The 26,931-nt window shown below is 46.5% G+C and overlaps 1 long non-coding RNA gene across 1 annotated transcript in view; it reads right to left on the bottom strand.

The window, feature by feature from the left end:
* Positions 1-16,097, bottom strand: part of LOC104004968 (uncharacterized) — a 161,543-nt gene extending 145,446 nt beyond the window's left edge. Inside the window, exons 1-3 of the long non-coding RNA XR_678085.4 lie at positions 15,920-16,097; positions 4,054-4,146; positions 3,392-3,527 (exon numbers count right to left, since the gene is read on the bottom strand). This is a non-coding gene — a long non-coding RNA (uncharacterized LOC104004968). The remainder of the gene's footprint in view (positions 1-3,391; positions 3,528-4,053; positions 4,147-15,919) is intronic.
* Positions 16,098-26,931: the final 10,834 nt, after the last annotated feature.

Raw genomic sequence — 26,931 nt, 5'->3', positions numbered from 1 at the left:
GAGAGTCTTGCCTTTCAGAGTTGCCTTAATCCAGGTCTGGCTCCCCTTATCTGGGGTTCCCTCGGTTCTGCCCTCTGCTTTATGTTGTCCACATCCTCACTCTGGTGGCCAGATGGCTCAGTCAGGCCAACAAGGTCTCCACGAAGAACAGGAAACAAGTCTACACCAACATTACAGGTAAGAGTCCCAAGAATCTCCCTGATTGGACAGCTCAGGTCCCAGGTGCCCCTCTGAAGACTGTGACTGTGCTCAGGAGAATGGACTGTGCCAACTGGCTGTGCCAACCAGGGACCACCCAAGGAGCTGAGGGTAGGGTCCCCTTCCCCTGCAGATGTGGACATAGAAGATGGATAGGCTACCAACAATATCCATGGCACAATAGTTCCTGGCCTGCTCACACCTGTAATCCCAGCACTTTGGGAGGCCAAGGCGGGTGGATCACCTGAGGTTAGGAGTTTGAGACTAGCCTGGCCAACATGGCAAAACCCTGCCTCTACTAAAACTACAAAAATTAGCCGGGTGTGATGGCGGGCGCCTGTAATCCCAACTACTGAGGATGCTCAGGTATGAGAATCACTTGAACCCAGGAGGCAGAGGTTGCAGTGAGCCAAGATCGTGCCACTACACTCCAGCCTGGGCGACAAGAGCAAGACTCTGTCTCAAAAAAAAAAAAAAAAAAAAAAGATTTGGAATATTCAATAGGATGGTCAGAGAAGGGTGCATTGATGAGGTGACATTTGAGCAAAGGCCTGAAAGAGAAGAGTAATCAAGCCCCTGCAGATTGCAGGGAGAAGGGCTTTCTAAGCAGAGGGAGAGCAAGTGCAAAGACCCTGGAGTGGGGGCAGGTCCAGGGTGATGAAGGAACAGCCAGGAGGGTTGAGTAGCCAGAGAAGAGTCAAAGTATTTGGTGTTCAGGGCTGTGCTTGGCACTCAGAGCAACTAGAGAGAAGGGACAGTGCCATCCTTGGTCTCAAAGAGGCAATGAGCCTCTAAAGTGCGCACAGCAAATGCTAAAAAAATAGCACATCTAGAAAAAGATGGAGCCTTCCTCATGCTGTATGAGTGCAGGAAGGAAAGCTCAGGGACTGGAGCAGCCAGAGAGGGCTTCAAGGAGAAGATGGACATCACCTGGAGAGGCATAGGACAGGCAGGGAGAAAGTGTGGACACAGCGGGTGCCATTGAGGCATTCTGTTTAAATATCAGCCTCATTCACTGTGCACTGAGCAATTGGGAATTATTACAGCTTGAGATTTTTAAAGACAAATTAGCTAAGGTTCATAACATGCTGGCACTTCCTCTCAGGAAGAGAAATTCTCTATCAAGACTTCTGTCTTCTCATTAAAAAGCTCTTATTGTGGCTGAGTGAGGTGGCTCACGCCTGTGATCCTATCACTTTGGGAGGCCGAGGCAGGTAGATCACTTGAGATCAGGAGTTCAAGACCAGCCTGGCCAATATGGTGAAACCCCATCTACTAAAAATATAAAAATTAGCCGGGCGTGCTGGCCCATGCCTGTAACCCCAACTACTCAGGAGGCGGAGGCTGCAGTGAGCTGAGATCGTGCGATTGCACTCCAGCCTGAGTGACAAAGCAAGACTCTGACTCCAAAAAAGAAAAAAAAAAAAGTCCTATTGTACAGTAAGAACCTCTTCTATTTTCTCTTTTTGTTTTTTTGGGCGACAATGTCTTGCTCTGTCACCCAGGCTAGAGTGCAGTGGCACAATCATTGCTCACTGTAGCCTGTGGGCTCCAGTGATCCTCCTATCTCAGCCTCCTGAGTAGCTGGGACTATGGACACACACCACCACGTTGAGCTAATTTTTAAATTTTTTGTAGAGATGTGGTCTCACTAGGTTGCCTAGGCTGTTCTTGAACTCCTGGGCTCAAGCAATCCTCCCACCTTGAACTCCCAGAGTGCTGGGATTACAGGTGTGAGCCACCATGCCAGGCTGGAACCTCTTCAAGATATCAACATTGAAGCAGCATGTGGGAAGCTGTAGTGGGCAGAAAAAGGCTTAGCTGTAGCGGGCAGAGAAGATTGGATGGCCCACGACTAGTCTCTACAGAGAGACTTTAGATTCCTCCCACCCATACCCAGAGCCCCCAAGGGCTCTCAATTGCCACAGATTTTTCCAGCTTAGCCTTTGCCTCCTTTTTCTAAGGCAAATATCCCTATGAGGATCATATTTTGAGCCCATCACACATTCATGCATGCCATGCCATTTTTCTTAGTTTGTTGTTTCATTCATTCATTCATGTATTCATCAATACCTTCCACAGATACCTATTGATCTGTTTTTACAGGCCCATGTCACTATTCTCAGGTTGTCAGTGGCTATCTGTGTTACCCCCACCTCCCAATCCCATACCTTCTAGAGCAGCAGTCCCAACCTTTTAGGCAACAGGGACCAGTTTCATGAAAGACCATTTTTCCACAGACTAGGGCGGCAGGGGATAGTTTAGGGATGATTCAAGTACATTACATTTATTGTGCACTTTATTTCTATTATTATTACTTTGTAATATATAATGAAATAATTATACAACTCACCATAAGGTAAAATCAGTGAGAGCCTTGAACTTGTTTTCTTGCAACTAGGCGATCCCATCTCGGAGTGATGGGAGACAGTGACAGATCATCAAGCATCAGATTCTCACAAGGAGAGTGCAACCTAGATCTCTGCCATGCGCAGTTCACTAGAGGGTTCACGATCCTATGACAATCAAGGTCGCCACTGATCTGACAGGAGGCCAAGCTCAGGCAATAATGCTAGTGATGGGGAGTGGCTGTAAATACAGATGAAGCTTGATTTGCTTGCCTGCCACTCACCTCCTGCTGTGCAGCCTGGCTCCTAATAGGCCAGTACTGGTCTGTGGCCCAAGGGTTGGGGACCCCTGCCCTAGAAGAGTTCTTCATCTGTACTCATGAAAAGTTGATAAGTCACCTAAATCACCTTTAATAAGAGCCCAGTAAGTTGAGATGTCACAAAAACAGAGCCAGAAAAAGAATCTATACCGTCTGCTACAGCCAGGACCAGCTACCTAATGTACAAGTCTCAGCACAAAATGAAAATGTGGGGCCTCGGCCAGGTGTGGTGGCTCATGCCTGTTATCCCAGCACTTTAGGAGACCAAGGTGGGAAGATTGCTTGGGCCCAAGAGGTTGAGGCTGCAGTGAGCCGTGATTGCGCCACTGTACTCCAGCCTGGGCAATAAAGCAAGACCCTGAAAAAAAAAAAAGAAGAAAAGAAAAGATGGGTAGGGGAAAAAAGTGCCATTAGAGGCACTAAACTACAAACTTTTCCTTTCTTCTGTGGTCTCTCTCTTGCCCTCTCTTGGTGTTTCTTATTTACTATTTGATGCTATGCTTCCTTGGGCACAGGGATACTTACAGGGTGAGTGCAGACCCTCACAGGCACAGGGAGGGTGAGGAATAGGAGGTGGGCTGCCCATGACTGCATATCCATGCACAGTTCACCAGCTCCAGGAGTCTTCCTCTGGCTAGACCACCAGACTGACATGCCATCTCTGCCCAGGGGCAAGGATGAGGTGAGGCCGTCAATCTTCCCTTCCCACAGGCCTGCTGCCCCAACCCATGGCTGCTGGGAGACCTCCAGGGGATTAAATCTCCATTCCAAAGCAGTCTCAGCACCTGGCTAGGGGATGGCTGAGAGGCCCGGTCCTGCTGCTGCTCATCAAAGGCACCATGGCGCTGCCAGCCCAGGGCAAGGATGGCTGCCACCCTGCCTCTCCCCAAAATGCCATAGGGCACACCAGCTCAACCCCAATTCTCCCTGCGCCCACAGCTAGGCCCTTACAGCAGGCAGAGGTCAGCAAGGAAGGGGAAGTCAGGTGGGGCCTGGGGAACCAGGAAGCGGGGAACAGGCAGCTGAGAATTGTTCCAGGGAAGCAGGGAGAGGCAGACCACGCATGGGCCAAGACTCCAAGCCCTCAGTGCATGCTGCATTGTCCCATTGGACTTCACTTGCAAAGTGTAAATGCAACGAAAAAATTATTAAGAATTTCAAGACAAGGTGGGTGCAGTGGCACATACCTGTAGTCCCAGCTACTCAGGAGGCTGAGGCGGGGGAATCACTTGAGCCCAGGAATTTGAGTCCAGCCTGGGAAGCACAGCGAGACCTCCCACCTCAAAAAAACAAAAGAATTCTAAGACAGTGTCATAGAACATTAGCCCCCCAGTGCAGGACCCTTTTGAACGGAGCTCTTCTGAGCACGAGGCCCTGTCTATGCCTGATGCACACCCACGAAACCGACCTTGGCTCCAACTTTCAATGCGAACTTCTTACAGTCGAGGTCCTCTGAGAAGTCACTTGCTTCCAGTAGCTCCTATCAGAGCTGAGCTGAGGCCTTAGACTGGCATTAAAAGAGAGGTGAAGTTTCCCGCTACAGCACTAAACACATCACTGAAGGCCTACGGAGTAATCCTTGAGCATCCCCTGACTCAGAGCACTGCCACCGCATCAGCTTCTTCCAGATGCCAAGAAGCACCTCTGGGTCTTGGGGTTCCAGCTTGTTTGTGTCACAAGTAATAACTTGTATTTTATTTGCTTTTAAAAACTGGATATGCTCCCACTTCTCAGCCTCTACAATGAGACCTGTGTTTCGTGTTTTTCAGTGTGCCTTTGAGAAAGGCCCATAAACCTATAAACACCCTTTTTCTCCCCAAGGTGAGGTTTGACCCTAGTACTTACTACCACTGTTTACTGGAGAGTCATGTTGAGAACATCTCCTTTAGGCTCTATTTCTCATCCTAAGGGACATATCCACCCTTCATTACGGAAGGTTTTGAAGGCCTCAAATAAAATCAAAGTAGAATTTGAATAAAACATCTTGGCTGGGCACGGTGGCTCGCATCTGTAATCCCAGCACTTTGGGAGGCCGAGGTGGGCGGATCACAAGGTCAGGAGATCGAGAACATCCTGGCTAACATGGTGAAACCCCCGTCTCTACTAAAAATACAAAAATCAGCTGGGCGTGGTGGCGCGTGCCTGTAGTCCCAGCTACTCGGGAGGCTGAGGCAGGAGAATCACTTCAACCAGGGAGTCGGAGGTTGCAGTGAACCGAGATCACACCACTGCACTCCAGCCTGGTGACAGAGAGACTCTGTCTCAAATAAATAAATAAATAAAACATCTTAAAGAAATAGAAAATACTAGTAGAGTTTTCACTCTGATTTCAGAATCAATTTGTGGAAATTCAGTTTCACAAGAATGAAAAAAGCCCCCTAAGCACGGTAGCTTTTTTTTTTTTTTTTTTTAAAGACGGGGTCTCACTATGTTTTCCAGACTGATCTCAAACTCCTGGGCTCAAGCAATCCTCCTCCCTCAGCCTCCTGAGTGGCTGGGACTACAGGTACACATCACCACCACCCTGCTAGGATATGGTAGCTTTTTAACCAAAACACACCACCATGCAATGGAGAGCATGTAACTTGTTACTTGGTCATACAAATACATCAGAATAAATTCCAACTCTCTTGTGGAGCCCTTTTTCCTACATCTGCACAGAAACTGGCACTAGCAGGACTGCAACTGAGGCAGACTTGAGAATTAGCAGACTCTGGCTGAGGCAGGACAATAGAGCAGCAGGAAATTTCTTTCAAGGGCTTTTGTTGCTGTTGTTGAGATGGAATCTTGCTCTGTCACCCAGGCTGGAGTGCAGTGGTGCTATCTCGGCTCACTGCAATCTCCGCCTCCCAGGTTTAAACGATTCTCCTGCCTCAGCCTCTCAAGTAGCTGAGATTACAGGCATGTGCCACCACGCCCAGCTAATTTTTGCCGCCCACCTCGGCCTCCCAAAGTGCTGAGATTACAGGCATGAGCCACTGCGCCCGGCTTGAGCCCTTGAGGGGCTTTTTGACCAAGAGATGGTGTAGGGACAGAAGCCAGCAAGAAGAACATGGTGGACTCTCTGTGAGGCCCCAAACCCCAAATCATGAGCCTCCGCCCCCTGAAAGTATTCCAGGATCTCTGAGGGAGGTTTTGGGAGGGGGCCAAGGTCCTGCAATTGGGTGGGTGGGGCTCCAAGCCATTGTTCTTTGCACATTCATGCCAATGTGACCTAATTGGCTAAGCACAGGCTGGAGAAGCTAGATAAACCTATTTAAATTCAGAGCCAAAAGACACTCAAGGATGTTTTCTGAGGGGGTGTGAGGGTTGGAAAATCATCCTATATTTGATTTATCTCCCACCTCATGTCCTGAGTCAATTCCTTAGTCTTAGATGAGGGAGAGGACTTGGGAGTCATCCTTGTTTTTGATGAGCTATACAACCCTATGGCCAGCAGAGGGAAGTACTGCATTTCAGAGCGACAATTTGAGATCTATGAAAGAATTTCAATCGAGAATAAGAGGCCGGGCGCGGTGGCTCACGCCTGTAATCCCAGCTCTCAGGGAGGCTAAGAGGCGGGAGGATAGCTTGAGCCCAGGAGTTCGAGACCTGCCTGGGCAATATAGCGAGACCCCGTTCTCCAGAAAAAGGAAAAAAAAAAAAAAAACAAAAGACAAAAAAAAAATAAGCGTAACTTCCCTCAAAGCAACAACCCCCCCCCCCTTTTTCATATTCTTGCCTGGAAGAAAGGCCTTGCTTTCCTCAGCTTCTTAAAGCTGGGAAAAGTTAAAGCCATTCTGAAATGCTGCTGCTACTGCTATATGTGGGGGAGAAAGCAAGTTTTCTTTTTACTTTTTTAATCAGTATTTATTTTAAGTTCGAGGGTACATGTGCAGGATGTGCAGGTTTGTTACATAGGTAAACATGTGCCATGGTGGTTTGCTGCACAGGTCAACCCATCACCTAGGTCTTAAACCCAGCATCCATTAGCTATTCTTCCTGATGCTGTCCCTCCTCCCACCCCACCAACAGGACCCCAAATTTTCTTTCTTTTTTTTTTTTTTTTTTTTTGAGATGGAGTCTAGCTCTGTCACCCAGTCTGGAATGTAATAGCTCAATCTCGGCTCACTGTAACCTCCATCTCCCAGGTTCAAGTGATTCTCCTGCCTCAGCCTCCTGAGTAGCTGGTACTATAGGCATATGCCACCACTCCTGGCTAATTTTTTTGTACTTTTAGTAGAGACAGGGTTTCACCATGTTGGCCAGGCTGGTCTCAAACTCCTGACCTCAAATGATCCGCCTGCCTCAGCCTCCCAAAGTACTGGGATTACAGCTGTGAGCCACCGTGCCCAGCCTCCAAATTTTCTTATTTCCATGGCCTTGAGCAAAATTATACCATCCTAGACAAACACACACACACACACACACACACACCATTCTCCCCCTCTTGCTGTCTTTCTCAGATATGAGTTTCTCCTCCAATGGCCATTTTAAGCTTGCTCTTTTGCTCTGTAATACAAGGCCTGTTCCCTGTTAAAAGGAATGTCAGGCATCTGTGAGCAGGTAGGGAAAACATTGCGGGAGGCAAGTAAACTTCTCAGCATACCTGCCATCATTCATACCTTGAAGGCAGGTCAAGCCTGTAGCGTCTGAGTCTTCCATCCCTGAAGCACCAGCAGCTCTGACTAGAGGTCCTGTCTCCCAGCTATGGCCCCAGCTGTCCCTGATGGTGACAGTTGCGGCTTCCAAACTTGCTCCTCCCCATATCTGTAACTGAGCCCAGCGTACATTTGCCTCATGGGTGCCATTGGACTTCCTTTGTGAGCCATGTTTTCTTTCACCTTGTCCCAATCCACAATTAACCAAATCTTGGCCCAAATTATGTGCTGGCTGGTGCTGGGCAGCTGTGAGACCCCTCCTTGCCCCGTCTCTGTCTTCTAGGCTCTTCTGAGAACCAGTGTTCTTTGAGATCTCAGATGGGATTTAGAGGAGGGTTTCCACCCAGACCACTTTCCACAAATTTCACTTCTGCATTTCATCTGGTAGGGTGTGGTTTTCAACTAGAAGCCCAAATGAGGAAGAAAAAAATTCATTCACCATTCAGGACAAGGTGTTCACATTTGAACAAGGCAGAAATAACTGAAAGGAACTGGATTCTAAAGGGACTCTCAGCTTTTGGGGGAGACATATTTGAGTGCAGGAGGCTAGACCACCCACTAGCTGGCTCTTTGCTCCTCACTGAGGCCAGCCTTGACTCTAAACAGATAACACAGGGCCAAAACACACCCAGCCAGCTTTGATAAGCAACCGTCTCTGCCAAACAGTTTCTTTCACAGGGCCCAGATGATCTCATCACAGAGGCTGCATTCTCTGGTATCTGTTCCAAGCACAGACTCACTTCTGATTACCTTTGCAAATAATAGTCAATCTATCCTGAGAAGCTCCTTTATATCCCATACAGGGCTAAGGTCTGAAGAGGGTACAGTTAAAGAACCCATGATCTCAGACTGGGCATGGCAGCTCATGCCTATAATCCCAGCACTTTTGGGAGGCCAAGGCAGGAGGACCGCTTTAGCCCAGGAGTCCAAGACCAGCCTGGGCAACATAGTGAGAACTCTTGAGACCTTGTCTCTACAAAAAATAAACAAAATTAGCCATGCATGGTGGCTTGCACCTGCCTGTAGGAAGCTGAAGCAGGTGAGCCTGGGACGCAAAGGTTGCAGTGAGCCAAAATCGCACCACTGCACTCCAGCCTGCGCGACAGAGACTGTCTCACAAAAAAGAAAAGAAAAGAAAAAAAAAAGGACCCATGATTCCTCATGAAGCTTGCCTCTGGATCTAATTCATGGTTCTCTATTTCCACAAGCTTTGTGGAGCAAGGGGCTCATGACACTTCATCTTTATGGTACAGATAACTCACCGAAACTGGATTCCTTTAGCTACTGGTCCCACACCACTCCCTCCAGGAGCCACCTTCCCTCTCCATGTTTTTCTCATGAATTTTGAACCGGCCATTTCTATTTTGTTTTATTTTACATTTATTTATTTATTTATGGAGACAGAGTTTCACTCTTGTCACCCAGGCTGGAGTGCAGTGATGCTATCTTGGCTCACTCCAACCTCCACCTCCCAGGTTCAAGTGGTTCTCCTGCCTCAGCCTCCCAAGTAGCTGGGATTACAGGCACGTGCCACCACACTCGGCTAATTTTTGTATTTTTAGTAGAGAAGGGATTTCTCCATGTTGGCCAGGCTGATCTCGAACTCCTGACCTCAGGTGATCCACCTGTCTCGGCCTCCTAAAGTGCTAGGATTACAGGTGTGAGCCACTGCACCCAGCCAAAATAAAAATAGATTTTAAAAATGAAAATAAAAATAACATAATAAGATGAACACCACCTCGGTGATCTGTGGGATAGTATCAAGTGGTCTAACATAATTGGAGCCCCCCCAAAATGAGGGAAGGCTAAAAAAAAAAAGCCAAAATTTTTCTAAACTTGAAACTGTTTAAAGCAAAAAATAATAACAATGCCTTATGAGGTTTATAACATATGTAGAAGTAAAATGAATAATCATAATAGCCCATCAGGAGGCTGAGGTGGGAGGATTGCCTGAGCCCAGGAGTTTAAGGCTGTGATGCACTATGATCATGCCTGTGAATGGCCTCTGCACTCCAGCCTGGACAACATAGTGAGACTCTGTCTCCAAAGAAAAAATGAAGGGAAAAAGAAAAAGAAAGAAAATAATGGCCCAAAGGATAGAAGAGAAGAAATGAGAATAGACTGTTATAAAGCTCTTCGATTTTGTGTGGAGGAGTATAATAACATTTGAAGGTATTCTGGGTTAAGCAGTTTATCCGAGGTGGCACATATGATGGAGCTAGGATCCAAATTAAGCTTTCCAGATTCGAAGCTTTTTGTGGGGAGAGGAGATGTGAGGTTAGGCTCACACATGCCACAAGACAGTTTCCCCAAAGGCTGCGGGAATTAAGTACTTTCATCTCTGTAGTGGGTATTCCCTCAAAAGACGTGTTCAAGTCCTAACCTCCATACCCAAGAGAGTCAGCTTACTTGGAAATAGGCTCTTTGCAGACGTAATCAAGTCATACTGAGTTAGGGTAAAGCCTAACCCAGTGACTGGTGTCCTTATTTATAAAGGGGGGGGGTGCGGTATCAGGTGTGGTGGCTCACATCTGTAATCCCAACACTTTGGGAGGCCAAGGCCGGTGGATCACCTGAGGTCAGGAGTTCAAGACCAGCCTGGCCAACATGGTGAAACCCTGTCTCTACTAAAAATACAAAAATTAGCCGGGCACGGTGGCAGGCACCTGTAGTCCCAGCTACTCGGGAGGCTGAGGCTGGAGAATCAATGGAGCCCGGGAGACAGAGATTGCAGTTAGCCGAGATTGCACCATTGCACTCCAGCCTGGGTGACAGAGCAAGACTCCATCTCAAGAAAAAAAAAAAAAAAGGACATTTGAACACAGAGAAGACACACAGGGAAAATGCCATGCAATGATAGATATCTATAAGCTGAGGAACATGCCCAGAAGTAAGAAAGAGGCAAGGAAGGCTCTCTGAGAGCCTTCAGAGAGTGTGAGGCCCTGCCCAACAGCTAGATTTTGGACTTCTGACCTTCAGAACCAGAGAGAATATATTTCTGGGTTTTGTTTGTTTTTTTGTTTTTCTGAGATGGAGTTTTGCTCTTGTTGCCCAGGCTGGAGTGCAGTGGCGTGATTTTTGCTCACCGCAATCTCCACCTCCCAGGTTCAAGCGATTCTCCTGCCTCAGCCTCCCAAGTAGCTGGGATTACAGGCGCCCGCCACTATGCCCGGCTAATTTTTTCATATTTTCAGTAGAGATGGGGTTTCTCCATGTTGGTCAGGCTGGTCTCGAACTCCTGACCTCAGGTGATCCTCCCACCTCAGCCTCCCAAACTGCTAGGATTACAGGCATGAGCCACCATGCCCGGCCATATTTCTGTTGTTTTAAGCCACCTTGTCTGTGGCATTTTGTCACAGCAGCCCTAGGGAACTAATACAATCTCTAAAACTTCCTCTTTTTGATGCTCCCAGTCTTTAGAATGTAAAGAAGCTCCGCCCCTACCTATGCATGGGCCAAGTATAAAGTGAGTGTTGATAGCAGGATATTAAGTTGACAAAATAAACCAGATTCAGGATCTAAGAGCCACAGGGGAAAATCATGAAGTGGGGACTGGTTGGACTGGTTTTTCTCATAAATCTCAATGACTTTGATCCCAACCAGGTGGAATTTTAAAGTTAATTGATTCAGGGAAGAACACCTGAGCAGCTGCACCGTGTGTGAGCCCTGTGCTAGGCCCAGTGGGGAAGCCAGGTGAGTCAGGTGCCGCTGCCTTAGGGGAGCTGATAGGATTCACCTCTACACAAGGTGTGATGGAACAGGTCAGTCACTAGCCAAGGTGTGAGTAACAGGCTGTGCAAGTTCAAAATCAAGAGAGTGATTCATTTCCCCTGGGGGAGCATCAGCCAGACTGCTTCACTGAGGAGAAGGCAGTGGCGACATCTCTCTAAATATCTGACTGTGGAATCCATAGCCCAGAGAAGGTCTTGTGTGTCAATTAGAGACAAGCAAAGGAAAACTTATCTACCAGGAATGCTGGTGTTTTTCTGGAGAGTGTTTCACTGATCACGGGGTAGTGCTCTTTGCTCAGTGGAGAGGTACAAAGCTGTCTAGCCCCTGCTTGCTCTGAGGGGGAATTCTCTGGGCTCTCGGAACCTCTTATTTTCCCTTCTGGTTCTCCACTTGGGGTGAGTGCTTATCACCACCTTCTGTAGAGATTGAGGAAAGTGGAGAAGGTACATAGAGGCTTTGGAGTTGCTAGCGATCTCAATGACATCTTGTAAGAGAGCTGGTGGCTCAAGAAGGAGAGAGCAGGCCCTTGTGTTGCATTTGCAGGATCTGGGGCAATAGCACAGCCCACATATCTAAGCTCCATTTACGTTGCCAAAAATAGCATAGGCCACACATCTAAGCTCCATCTACATTGACACTCCATGACCCCACGTGGGCCACCCCAGTGTCATGGCCCAGTCTGGAGAAGTGACCCTGCGAAAAAGCTGTGTATGCCCTGTAGGTAGACTTGACCCTTCTGTGCAAGAAATTTTGATGTCCTGCGAGCACCCAGAATGGTCTAGGAGAGAGGGAACAGGCTCCAGTGGACATATTCTCTTCGCCCTGTTGACTCCCTCCTCCATGGGAGGAGACTTGGCTTAAACAAGCCTAGAGCAGGTCTGTTTAAGGTCTGGGGCCCTGAGTAGGAATCTACTTACCCACGTCGAAGGTAGAATTGGGAAGAAGCACTGTTATAAACTCAACATAAAGTGATACTGAGTTTCTTTTTTTTTTTTTTTTTTTTTGGAGACAGTCTTGCTCAGTCACGCAGTGGTGTGATCTCGGCTCACTGCAAGCTCCGCCTCCTGGGTTCACGCCATTCTCCTGCCTCAGCCTCCTGAGTAGCTAGGACTACAGGCGCCCACCACCACGCCTGGCTAATTTTTGTGTTTTTAGTAGAGACGGGGTTTCACCATGTTGGCCAGGATGGTCTCTATCTCCTGACCTCGTGATCCGCCCGCCTCGGCCTCCCAAAATGCTGGGATTACAGGTGTGAGCCACTGCACCTGGCCAATACTGAGTTTCTTGGTTTTGCTCTGGAACTAGACTAATGAATTCCAATCCTCATGGAAGCCCTGTGTGAAGCATTTCATGGAGAAAAATTTGTATGATGCAGTGGTTTGCAAATGGGGGAAATTTGGCATACAGTGACATTTGGTGATGTCTATAGGCATTTTGCGTTGTCATAATTGGAGGATACTGCAAGGCGTCTGGTGGGTAGAGGCCAGGGATATTGCAAAATATCCTACTATGTTGCCCTGCAGGATAGCACCCCATAAGAAACAATGATTTTGGCCGGGCATGGTGGCTCACGCCTGTAATTCCAACAGTTTGAGAGGCCGAGGAGGGCAGATCACTTGAGGTTAGGAGTTTGAAACCAGCCTGGACAACATGGTGAAACCCCATCTCTACTAAAAATACAAATAAATTAGCCGGGTGTGGTGGCAGGCACCTGTAATCCCAGCTACTCTGGAGGCTGCGGCAGGAGAATTGCTTGAACGGGGAGGTGGAGGTTGCAGTAAGCCGAGATCGTGCCACTGTACTCTACCCTGGGCAACAGAGCAAGACTCTGTCTCTAAATAAATAAATAAATAAAAATAAAATAAAAGAAACAATGATTTGGCCCCAAATATCAATAGTGCTGAGGTTTGAGAAATGAATTTTTAGTACCCTTAGCACATGGTTTGGACTTGTTTGCTGCAGGATGCTGGGCCTGGAAGATATAAGATTGCAAGTAGCCACGGCTCCTAAAGAATGACTGAGTGGCTGCTTCCAGAAAAGTAGTTCAGAATCAGCAGAAAAACAACTTAATGAGGCCGGGCGCGGTGGCTCACGCCTGTAATCCCAGCACTTTGGGAGGTCGAGGCGGGTGGATCACGAGGTCAGGAGTTCGAGACCAGCCTGGCCAACATGGTGAAACCCCGTCTCTACTAAAAACACAAAAATTAGCCAGGCGTGGTGGTGGGCACCTGTAGTCCCAGCTACTCGGGAGGCTGAGGCAGAAGAATTGCTTGAACCCCGGAGGCGGAGATAGATGGCAGTGAGCCAAGACTGTGCCACTGCACTCCGGCCTGGGCAACAGAGCACGACTCCATGTCAAAACAAAACAAAAAAAAATTCATGGTGAACTTGGGACTATACTATCAGCCTCAACAAATAGACTTGAGGCCCAGCAGCTGTGCCAAGCTCCCGAAGACCCACCAGCCTGAACTGTCCATCCCTTTTCCTCATGCAACTTTGCCACCCACATCACCCACCATCCCTCACCTTTGGTCTTCACTGGGGCAGCTCTCCATTCAACTAACTCCCCCGCGCTTAAGTTAATTATCTGAGTTTTCTTTGCAGCTTAATACTTACCAGGCCTCATGGTGTCTACTCTTCTTTTTTCTTTTTTTTCCGAGACAGAGTTTTGCTCTTGTTGCCCAGGCTGGGGTGCAATGGTGCCATCTTGGCTCACTGCAACCTCCGCCTCCCAGGTTCAAGCGATTCTCCTGCCTCAGCCTCCCGAGTAGCTGGAATTATAGGCATGCGCCACCACGCCTGGGTAATTATGTATTTTTAGTAGAGAAGGGGTTTCTTTCATGTTGGTCAGGCTGGTCTCAAACTCCCAACCTCAGGTGATCAACCTGCCTCAGCCTCCCACAGTACTGGGATTACAGAAATGAGCCATTGCGCCTGGCCCAGTGTCTACTTTTCTTTATCAGGCTGAACAGCTCAGGACACAGATAGAATTTGGACTTAGGTCCGTGTGAATCCAAAGGGCCATGCTCAACTGAGCAGCCGGCACTGCCTCGCTGAACAGCCAGGATTCTGGGACTGCTACTTTGTACAACATTTTATGAAATGTTTCTGGCCTCCTTCTAGACCAGAGCAGAAAGGGGTGGTTAGGATGTTCTAAATACCAACCCCCTCTACTCCATCCCCAGGTTCATGACAACTTTTTAAGCTGAGCATACTGCAATCACTTAATTCTTCTAGACCTAAGATAAGCCAGTAGCCACGTCCACTCTGAGCCTGTGAGCAGGCAGGATCAAGTCTAAGAGCATCTCTTCTTTGGAATCTTAAGGCCTAGGATCCCAGCAGTTTTGGGGTCTAAAGACTTTTCAGGCTCCCGAAACTCCTTCTATTTTTAATAATTTTAAATGTTTCCCCAATACTTAGCTAAGCAAAGAAGGAAAAAGTGTACTTTTATTACACAGTCAGTTCTGGATAATTCTAGGGGAAATTCTTCCATTTTAGAAATCTCTGCTTTCTTCTTTTCTCCCAGATTCTTCTCATTAATTCCCTCAGTAAATATTTGTCTGTGGCAGGGTGCAGTGCTCATGCCTGTAATCCCAGCACTTTTGGAGGCTGAGGTGGACGAATCACCTGAGGTCAGGAGTTTGAAACCAGCCTGGCCATCATGGTGAAACCTCGTCTCTACTAACAACACAAAAATTAGCTGGGCATGGTGGTGCGTGCCTGTAATCCCAGCTACTTGGGAGGCTGAGGCAGGAGAATTGCTTGAACCAGGAGGCGGAGGTTGCAGTGAGCCAAGATCACGCCACTGCATGCCAGCCTGGGTGACAGAGCAAGACTCTGTCTCGGGAAAAAAAAAAACTATATATATATATATATATATATATATATATATATATAATGTACATATATATTTATCTGGCACCTACTAGATACCCCAGGTACCATGGTAAGCACAGGTGTACAGTGATGAAGAGCATTTTCCTATAAAATATTACCCAGGCTGACTCCAAGTTTTAATACCTCAGGTAGGAAAGGGAGGAGAGTGTTAGTAAAATGTTTGCCATTGAATTTCACCAGCGTAAAAACAACATTCTGGGAAATAATTATCTGCACTTCAGTTATTTGGGGTGATACCGGAGGGAATCTTTACAAAGGTGGTATTAATGGAGAAGAGGAAGGGAAGGATCCTTAGTGATGGGTTGTTTTTCCAAGCACCTCGATCTAGTGGATTTCCTTTTTTTTTTTTGAGATGGAGTTTCGTTTTTGTCGCCCAGGCTGGAGTGCAATGGCGCGATCTCGGCCCACTGCAACCTCCGCCTCCCAGGTTCAGGCGATTCTCCAGCCTCAGCCTCCGGAGTAGCTGGGATTACAGGCACTCATCACCACGCCCAGCTAATTTTTGTATTTTTAGTAGAGACGGGGTTTTGCCATGTTGGCCAGGCTGCTGGTCTCAAACTGATCCGCCCACATTGGCCTCCCAAAGTGCTGGGATTATAGGTGTGAACCACCACGCCCAGCCAGCATTTCCTATAAATAAATGCTCCTATAAATAAATAGTACAAATACCTTTCCAAATCTGAGAACTACTAGTGAGCATCAGTTTTAGAGATAAATAGAAGCTCCTTTTCTGCAGTAAGAATATATTAGCTTAATGTTGCTTTTTAAAAAAGTTTCCACTGACCTTAAAAACACTGAAATCCAAGAAATTGGATTCTGGAATCTGAGGGCGAGGGAATCCCAGGGTTGTGGACACGCGGTCACATCAACAACAAAAACAAAAAGGAAATGAAAAAAAAAAAAAAAGGGACAGCAGCCTGAAATACTAAGAATCCAGGTCCCTGCAGGAAGCCCAGGGGACTGCCAGGAACACAGCCCCATCCCGGCCACGTGATCATTCTCTAGCCTTCCCCTGGGGCCTGGAGACAAAGGAGAGGGGAGGAGACTTGGGGACAAAGAGCAAGAGCTGTAGAGTCTAGCCCTGGGGTGAGGATGCCACTGCTACCCGGCTCTGAGTTTCTGCCTTTGTTTTTTGATCTTTCCCAAAGGAAGTTAAACATTAATCCGAGCTGTAAAAGGACTAAGTAAGCAAAGGTGCCTGTGAGAACCTCTAAGGCACCTAGTCATCCAGTCTGCCCGCCACACTGAGAGCAAAGTGTAAAGGGCAAAGGCTTTCACAACCAGCTCGAGCCCCCAGCCCCTCCTTTCGGGGTTCTTCCCTGCCTTTCAGAGTCTCCCCTCCCACTTCTCCTTTGGATCTCTGGGCGAACCTCTTTCCTTTCTGCCTCCATCTTAGCATTTATGCCTTAAGTTGCTGTCCCTATGCTGAAATAAATTCATTACAGAAAAGTATGCTCCCTGATAAATGGGTATCACGTAATGACCAATGGTGAGAAGGGAGATAGTTTTTGTTCTTTAATGTTGTTTAAAAAAATTGCAAATGTCATGATAACGAGGCCAGTGAAGAAGACAAGGTGAAAGCCGGACAGAGATTCAGGTCCTTGCATGGCTGTGGAATCCATTTCCTCTGGGTACAGTGAAACTACTTCCCCTAGCTTCCATTTATGATGATTTCCATTATTTGGAACGTTTGTTACTCTTTCTCTCTCTTTCTGTCACACACATGGGTACAGTGAGAGCTAGATGCAGTTTAGAAACCAAATCTCTGTTGAACAGACTGTTAATTTAAATTTTTGAAAAAAAGGAAAAAGGAATAAAAATTCTAGTTCTGTAGTTCAGTGTTGAGTTTATTTTCCTTGTCTTTTTATTAGGAGTTTTGCCTTTGTCTCCTACCTGCTTCTGTTCCTCTCTGATTTCTCTTGTGGCTGATGGAGAGGAATTTTGGTATTGCATGTTCTTCTGAGACTCCTGGCAATGCTTTCCCAATTATAGAGCGAAAATACTCATTATGAGGCCAGTTTTAAAAATGGCCAGCTAGGCAGATATAAGGTTTTTCATGGTTGTTTAATTAATCTGTAATTAGCTCTGAGGGCACCACTTTTCTTTAATTTTGTTTTTGTTTGTTTCTTTGTTTGTTTTTGTAATGGAGATACTTACCTACAATAGGCTGAACACAGTGAGTCACACCTGTAATCCTATCACTTTGGGAGGCCAGGCTGGAGAATAGTTTGAAGCCAGGAATTTGGGTCCAGCCTGGGAAACATAGTGAAACCCAAGTCTCAAATAAAAATAAAAATAATAATTTACATACAATAAAATGCACAGCTCTTAGAGGTACAGAGAGTGTTGACCAATACATACACGTGTGTAGCCCACACCTCTATCAAAATATAGAACATTTCCATCACCTCCTAAGGATTTCCTCATGCCTTTTCCCAAGGGAGGGGACTCCCAACTCCCTCCCTGTCCCAGGCAACTTTGTTCTGATTTCTGTCACCATAGATTAGCTTTGCTTGTTTTAGAATTCTGTATCAATGGACTAATACAGTGTGTACTCTTTTATATATGGCTTTTATTACTTAGCATAATGCTCTGAGGTTTCTCCGTGTTGTTGCAGATATCTGTAGTTCCTTCTGACCTTCAAAACAAAGGTACCTTTAATGGAAAACCCCCACAATTTATTAAGTGCCCTATGTATAGGATCTGTTCGTAGGCACTGTGCTTGGTGTTGAAGAAGTGCAGTGGCTTTCTTCTGTGTCAACTTAGCTGAGCTGGAACATTTCCCAGAATTCCTGTCCCTGTATATTCTGGGTTAGTGTTGGCTACAAGAGAAATTTGCAGTGTTTGGAAGGTGTAGGAAACAGCAGCCTTTTTTCTTTTTTACTGCTCTGAAGGTAAAGTGCAGGCAGCGGGCACTGAGGCAGCTCCCATGCATTGTTCCAGTGATGCTTAGTTCACCGGCATGAGGCTGTATCTGGACCGCGGCTCCTCTAGCCCCATCAGAACTTCATCAGCACTCCTAGCATGTAGGTTCAAAGTGGGGAGAAGTAGACCTGGGTTCCAGTTGTCCTCGTGAGTTTCCATGTGTCCTCACTCTCATTCAGGTCCAGCTTTCTTTTCCGACGCCAGTGAGACCACAGAGACTTTAGGCTAAACACTAGATACAGAGGCAGCAGTCTTGTTGTTTTCCACCAGTTCCCACAATTGTGTGATTCTATATCATCCCTATATAAGTCCCTTATTCTCTATCCTTCCTAATGGCTCTGCTTCTCTGATCAAATCCTGACTGATTCAGGAGAGACATCAGCATCCATGTGGACAACACATCCAGGCAAACCAGCTTGGCCTCCTGGCTGCTTAGATTTGGAACCCATTCGTGGTTACCTGCTATCCACTTCCGCAGTCGTCTGCTGCAGCCACACACTGGACACTCAGAACCCTTGGAACTGCTCCACCTCTCCATCTCCCTGCTCAAATTTCGGGTTCCTCCCATTTTCTTACTCCCTTTCTCTCACTTACCTGCCCTTGGACCTCATCTAGAATTCCTGCCCTTGGCTTCTCCTTTTTGTCTCAGTCCATCAGCCTCCTCCAGCTTCCTTGTACCTCCTCTCCAATCTATACCTCACTGAATATCACCTTACCCACTTGCCTGCCAGGAGCTTCGGTGCTGTTAAGAAAAATTATTGGCTGGGCACAGCGGCTCATGCCTGTAATCCCAACACTTTGGGAGGCCGAGGCAGGCGGATCACCTGAGGTCAGGCATTCAAGACCAGCCTGGCCAACATGATGAAACCCTGTCTCTACTAAAAGTACAAAAAATTAGCCGGGCTTGGTGGCAGATGCCTGTAATCCCAGCTACTTGAGAGGCTGAGGCAGGAGAATCGCTTGAACCCAGGAGGCGGAGGTTGCAGTGAGCCAAGATCGTACCACTGCACTCCAGCCTGGGAGACAAGAGAAAAACTGTGTTTTAAAAAAAAAAAAAAAAAAGAGAGAGGCCGGGGACAGTGGCTCATGCCTGTAATCCCAGCACTTTGGGAGGCCAAGGTGGGTGGATCACCTAAGGTCAGGAGCTTGAGACCAGCTTGACCAGCATGGAGAAACCCCGTCTCTACTAAAAAAATACAAAATTAGCCAGGTGTGCTGGTGGTTGCCTGTAGTCCCAGATACTCAGGAGGCTGAGGCAGGAGAATTGCTTGAACCTGGGAGGTGGAGGTTGTGGTGAGCCGAGATCATGCCATTGCACTCCAGGTTGGGCAAGAAGAGTGAAACTCTGTCTCAAAAAAAAAAAAAAAATTTATCCAAAACTTGGAAACAAGAAAAGAGGATGACTGCATGTCCTTTCAAAGTTGTTTAACGTGGTTTACAGGCTCACTCAAGGATTATTTAATTATTTAGAAGAATAAATCCTCTTAGAACCCTGGGTTTTTAGGCCAAAGTCTCACCTATTTATTTTCTTTTTGTTTTCTTTTCTTTTTTTTTTTTTTTTTTTTGAGGTGGAGTCTCACTCTGTTGCCCAGGCTGGAGTGCAGTGGCACAATCTCAGCTCACTGCAACCTCTGCCTCCCGGGTTCAAGCAATTCTCCTGCCTCAGCCTCCGGAGTAGCTGGGACTACAGGCACATGCCACCATGTTCGGCTAATGTTTGTATTTTTAGTAGATACAGGGTTTCACCATGTTGGCCAGGATAGTCTCAATCTCTTGACCTCGTGATCCAACCACCTCGACCTCCCAAAGTGCTGGGATTACAGGCGTGAGGCACTGCGCCTGGCCAGCCTCACCTATTTCATTATATTCCCTTAAACGTACAGTCATGGGTCACTTCACAATGGGGATACATTCTGAGAAATGTGTTGTTAGGTGATTTTGTGGTTGTGCAAACATCATACAGTGTGCTTACCCAAACTTGGATGGTGTAGCCTGCTACACAACTAGGCTATATGGTGTAGCTTATTGTTCCTAGGCTATAACCTGCATAACATGTTACTGTACTAAGTACTGTAGACAGTTGTAGCACAATGGTAAGTATTTGTGTATCTAAACATACTTCAACAGAAAAGGTACAGTAAAAATATGGTATAACAGATTAAAAATGGTACATCTATATAGGGAAGTTACCATGAATGGAACTTGCAGGACTGGAAGTGAGTGAGTGAGTGGGTGAGTGAATGTGAAGTCCTAGGATATGATCGTACACTACTATAGACTTTATAAATGCTGTACATTTAGGCTACATGAAATTAAAAATATATATTTTTCTTGGACGGGCATGGTAGCTCATGTCTGTAATCCCAGCACTTTGGGAGGCCGAGGTGGGTGGGTCACTTGAGATCAGCAATGCAAGACCAGCCTGGCCAACATGGTGAAACCCTGTCTCTACCAAAAAATACAAAAATTAGCCACATGTGATGGCGCATGTATGTAGTCCCAGCTACTCGGGAGGCTGAAGTAGGAGAATCGCTTGAACCTGGGAGGCGGAGGTTGCAGTGAGCAGAGATAGCACCATTGTACCCCAGCCTGGGCAACAGAGTGAGACCCTGTCTCAAAATAAGTAAACAAATAGAAATAAAAAGATGTCCAGCGCCTAATCTAATCAACACTGATTGGAAAGGCAGATGATTAAGCACAAATAAAGCCTGTTTAGTCAAGAAATTTACTATTGGATACATAAGATGAATCTATATATAAAAATGAAAAGGCAATGTTAGAGCTATGTAGGAATGAATGCAAATTAATAAAATGTCATTGGCGTAAGAACAGAATTTACTGACAAGACAAGATTTCCATTGAAATCTTAGTGTGTGTGGCTTTTTTTTTGTTTAGATGGAGTCTTGCTCCATTGCCCAGTCTGAAGTGCAACGGCTCGATCTCTGCTCACTGCAACCTCCACCTCCCAGGCTTAAGCAATTCTCCTGCCTCAGCCTCCTGAGTAGCTGGGATTACAGGCACCCATCACTACGTCCGGCTAATTTTTGTATTTTTAGTAGAGACGGGTTTTCACCATGTCGCCCAGGCTGGTCTTAAACTCCTGACTTCAAATGATCCACCAGCCTCAGCCTCCCAAAGTGCTGGGATTACAGGCATGAACCACTGTGCCCAGCCATCCTAGTGATTTTTTTAATCTATATATATATATATATTTTTTTGAGACGGGTCTCGCTCTATCACCCAGGCTGAAGTACAATGGCACAATCATGGCTCATTGCAGCCTCGATCTCCCAAGCTAAAGCGATCCTTCCACCTCAGCGTCCCAAGTAGCTGAGGCTACAGGTGTGTGCCACCATACCCATTTAGTTTTTTTAAATTTATTTTTCTTTTGTAGAGACAGGGTCTCACCATGTTGCCCAGGTTGGTCTTGAACTCCTGGGCTCAAGCGATCCTCCAAGGCCTCCCACCTCAGCCTCCCAAGGTTCTAGGATTATAGGTATGAGCCACTGTGGCCCCTCTAGATTTTTAAATGATGTTATTATTTGCAGTAATTCTTCAGTTCATAGGAACTTAATCTCAGGGCACAGCAAGAGATCAGAACTTCAATGCATTTTTATTCTTGAGACAGAGTCTCACCCTGTCGCCCAGGCTGGAGTGCAATGGTGCGATCTCAGCTCACTGCAAGCTCCGCCTCCTGGGTTCACACTGTTCTCCTGCCTCAGCCTCCCGAGTAGCTGGGACAACAGGCATCTGCCACCACGACCAGCTAATTTTTTTTTTTTTTGTATTTTTAGTAGAGACAGGGTTTCACCCTGTTAGCAAGAATGGTCTTGGTCTCCTGACCTCGTGATCCACCCACCTCGGCCTCACAAAGTGCTGGGATTACAGGCGTGAGCCACCACGCCTGGCAATGCATTTTTTAAATAACCATTTTTTCCCACACCATTGAATGAATTATCCATCTCTTTCCAGGGGAATGAAATTCCCCTGTAAAGATGAGCCCTTGACTCACACCTCTAATCCCAGCACTTTGGGAGGCTAAGGCGGGTGGATCACTGGAGGCCAGGAGTTTGAGACCATCCTGGCCAACATGGTGGAAACCTGTCTCTGCTAAAAATGCAAAAAGCAGTCAGGCATAGTGGCATGCACCTGTAGTCTCAGCTACCCGGGAGGCTGAGGCACTAGAATCACTTGAACCTGGGAGGTAGAGGTTGCAGTGAGCCAAGACAGCACTACTGCACTCCAATCTAGGTGTGGAGAGACACTCTGTCTCATTAAAAAAAAAAAAAAAAGATGAGCCCTCAATTACAAACTTCTTTTGGAATCAATCAGAAGTTATTAAGTGCTATAGTTTGTCTGATGCAGAAGTAAACATTTAAAGTTTTGACATAAACTTTAGGGTTGGCAAGAGCATTGAATGAGTTAATGCATACATGTTAGCTATTACATCACAAATCACTCAAATGTTGTAGTTTAATGTCAAATTATTACAAGTTGCTAAAATAGACTTGCATGGGAATCTAAAGTACAGTAAAAATAATGCTTAATTATTAGCCAAAGTGCTCTCTCAGCTAAAATGTTTACTCATTGGTCTGCCATGAATGCTTTCAAATAACAATCATTCTTTTTGGTATTCAGGAAAAGATCAGTATCCAGACTTAAATTTGGGAGCTCTGAAAGGAAAGCAATGAACTTTCCCTCCAACACTTTTGGATGTTTTTATGTACTCCCTCAACCCCATGGGCCCCCACGGTACCCTCACGATACTTTTGGGAACCATGATGTCTCTTTCTTCTGAAAAGCTCAATGCTGCACTCTGGTACTATTGCCTGATATTAATATGTAGTTATTTATTTTTTAACTTTATGTGTATGTCTGATCCCTCCCAACTGGGACGGAAGCTCCTCAAGAACAGGATCTGACTTTGCACAGTGGCTCACACCTGTCATCCCAGCACTTTGGGAGGCTTAGGCAGGAGGATCACTTGCACTCCGCAGTTTGAGATCTGCCTGGACAAAATGACGGAACCACGTCTCCACAAAAAAACACAAAAATTAGCTGGGTGTGGTAGCGCTTGCCTGTAATCCCAGCTACTCAGGAGGCTGAGGTGGGAAGATTGGTTAAGCCTGGGAGGTTGAGGCTGTAGGGAGCCATGATTGTGCCATTGCACTTCCAGCCTGGGCATGACTCTGACTAAAAAAAAAAAAAAAAAGTAAATAAGTTACAAATTAATACCATACGAGCCTGTGCTTCAGTACAGTGATTAGAAAGGTCCTAAAAGGCCCTGATGCCTGAAATATGTCTCTCAAAGACATGCTTCTGAGCCTTAGAGTCTCCACTATTGCTTACTTCTTTTATTTTTATTTACTTATGTATGTATTTATTTATTTATTTATTTATTTATTTATTTATTTATTTTTGAGACAGAATCTTGCTCTTGTTGCCCAGGCTGGAGTGCAGTGGCGTGATCTCAGCTCACTGCAACCTCCGCCTCCCGGGTTCAAGCAATTCTCCTGCTTCAGCCTCCCGCTTCAGCCTCCCAAGTAGCTGGGATTACAGGTGTCCGCCACCATGCCTGGCTAATTTTTTTGTATTTTTAGTAGAGATGGGTTTTCACCATGTTGGCCAGGCTGGTCTTAAACTCCTGACCTCAGGTGATTGCCCACCTTGGCCTCCCAAAGTGCTGGGATTACAGGTGTGAGCCACCGCGCCCGGCCATGTATTTATTTTTTTGAGACAGGATCTCACTCTCTTGCCCAGGCTGGAGTGCAGTGCTGTGATTACGGTTCATGCCGGCCTCAACCTCCTAGGCTCAAGAGATCCTCCTACCTCAGCCTCCTAAGTAGCTGGGACCACAGGCACCACCACATTAGCCACCACGCCTGGATGATTTTTTATTTTTGTTTTTTGAGACAGAGTTTTGCTCTTGTTGCCGAGGCTGGAGTGTAGTGGCGTGATCTTGGCTCACTGCAACCTCCACCTCCCGGGTTCAAGCGATTCTCCTGCCTCAGCCTCCCTAGTAGCTGGGATTACAGGCATGTGCCACCATGCCCAGCTAATTTTGTATTTTTAATAGAGATGGGGTTTCTCCATGTTGGTCAGGCTGGTCTTAAACTCCCGACCTCAGGTGATTTGCCCACCTCGGCCTCCCAAAGTGCTGGGATTACAGGCGTGAGCCACTGCTCTTGGCTGATTTTTGTATTTTTTGTAGAGATGGGGTTCCACCATGTTGCCCGGGCTTCGCTTGCTTTTTTTAGATAAAATGTTGTCTCCAGGCCAGATGTGGTGGCTCACACTTGTAATCCCAGCGTTTTGAGAGGTCGAGGGGGGAGGATCACTTGAGCCTAGGAGTTTGAGACCAGCCTGGGCAGTATAGTGAGACCCCTGTTTCTACAAAAAATAAAAAATTAGCCAGGCATGATGTTTCGTACCAGCTACTTGGGAGGCTGAGGCAGGAGGATTGCTTGAGCCCAAGAGGCTGAAGCTGTAGTGAGCTGTGAGTGTGCCACTGGACTCCGGCCTGGGCAAGAGAGTGAGACTCTGTCTCAAAAACAAACAAACGTGGCCGGGTGCAGTGGCTCATACCTGTAATCCCGATACTTTGGGATGCTGAGGCGGGCGGATCACTTGAGGCCAGGAGTTCAAGACCAGCCCGGCCAACATGGCGAAACTCCATCTCTACTAAAAATACAAAAATCAGCCAGATGTGGTAGTGTGTGCCTGTAGTCCCAGCTACTCAGGAGGCTGAGGCACGAGAATCACTTGAGCCCAATAGGTGGGGGTTGCTGTGAGCCAAGATCATACGAATGTATTCCAGCCTGGGTGATAAGGCAAGATCTTGTCTCAAAACAAAAAACAATAACAACAACAACAAAAACACAAAGAACAAAACAAAACAAAACCAAAGAAACACAAACTTTGTCTCCAGAAGGCCTCTATTAGAATCTAAATACCTAACCTTCGAGGTGTAACTCACTAGCACGTTGTCTCTCTAACAGTTTCCTAGCAGACAGTTCAGGTCTAGGATTGTATCCAGGGACAGAGCTAGAGAAGCCGGAGCCCCACTGTGGGGATGCTGATGAGGCAGACCCCTCAGTGAGGCCAGTGAACAGATGAGTCCACTGGGCTGGGCACCTGTGAGATGGGGCAGAGGAACACCCAGATAGGTTAAAGGGCATCTTGACACAACCAGAGTTTATCTGTATCATAGTCTTCACAAACCAAGCCAGAACCCAAGCCAGAACCGCATGAGAGTGAATTCCCATCTGGCTTTGGGGGACAAATGACTCATCCAAGGCTACACTCACAGCGCTGAGTGGTGACTGGGAGCCAGTGCGCTCTGCTGACTGCTCCACTTTCAGAAATACTTGCAGATCTCAATTATCTAATTGCAATTGCAATGAGAACCAAAGCAGGGGAGCAGAGACAAACAATTTCTGAGGTAACCAGATGGCTTTATTAACTCAAGTTCTCACCTAAAATTGCCCTCAAGAATCCTGTGGGAATGGGTTGCAGTGGTGTGGCCCTGGATTCACAACCGACAGAGCTTCTGAATTCTGAGTGATCTGTACACAAACACACCTCTGCCTCGGTTACATGGTAAGGGCCTCATGTACATAATCGCAGCATGCTTTCCTAGAAATCGCTTGGTAGCGTGATGGGTGGGATTCAGAAGTCAGCAGGAACCCAAAGTGAGTGGAGAGGTCATGGCCATGAGTCAGAGGCCTCTGTCCTTCAGCAGCCTCCAACAGGAAGCAGACAGGGAAGGTTCCTATAGTTACAAGGGCTTGGCTGGTTTATTACTTTCATTCTAATGGGCGTTTTTATAAGACATAAGCAAAGTACGAAATATTTTATAGCCATTCGGAGAGGAAGTCTGCCACACATTTCAAAGAATGAATGCCCTCTGTAAGGATAAGCAACTAACTACAAGCTCCTTTTGGAATTGACTAGAAGTTATTAAGTACCAAAGCTTATCTGATACTCAAATAAATATTTCTCTAAGTTTTGACTCTTGAGAGGTAAACTTCAAGGTTGACAGCACCGAGGCTATGTGGTATACTAAAAGGGTGTGGGATTTAGAGTCCCACAGACCTAGGATCAAGATTTATGGCCACCATTCACCAACACAAACAATAGGATCTTGGGTTTTACTTAATTTTGGTTAACTAGTTTTCTCATTTGTAAAATAAAAATAAATGATACCTAGCTCACAGTTTCTGTGAAGATTAAGTGAGATAATATGAAAGAAATCACATTGTACTTACCAAATGTTTCGTGTTCTTTTCTCTTCCTTCATATGTGTTAAGCTGAATTAACAAACTACTAAGGAAGATTTCTTTTTTTTTTTTTTTCCCTGAGACAGGGTCTTGCTCTGCCGCCCAGGTTGGAGTGCAGTGACATGATCATGGCTCACTACAGCCTTGACCTTCACCTCCCAGGTGCAAGCCATCCTCTCGCCTCAGCCTCTCATGTAGCTGGGACCACAGGCATAAACCACCATGCCTGGCCAATTTTTTTTATTTTTAGTAAAGACAGGGTCTCACTGTGTTGCCCAGGCTGGTCTCAAATTCCTGGGCTCTCCAATCACATTTGGGATTAGGTAAAAAATTAAAAACAAAAAAAAATAAAAAAGAACTTCTGGGCTCAAGTGTTCCTCCCACATCAGCCTCCCAAAGTGCTGGAATTACAGGGATGAGTCACAATGCCTGGCCTAAACCACTTACTCTTTTTTTTTTTTTTTTTTTTTGAGACGGAGTTTTGCTCTTGTTGCCCAGACTGGAGTGCAATGGCACAATCTTGGCTCACTGCAACCTCCGCCTTCCTAGTTCAAGTGATTCTCCTGCCTCAGCCTCCTGAGCAGCTGGGATT

The sequence above is a fragment of the Pan troglodytes genome, chromosome 12, assembly GCF_028858775.2.
Source record: "Pan troglodytes isolate AG18354 chromosome 12, NHGRI_mPanTro3-v2.0_pri, whole genome shotgun sequence".
In the NCBI taxonomy this organism is placed as follows: domain Eukaryota; kingdom Metazoa; phylum Chordata; class Mammalia; order Primates; family Hominidae; genus Pan; species Pan troglodytes.
This window is presented reverse-complemented; position numbering and strand designations above follow the sequence as displayed.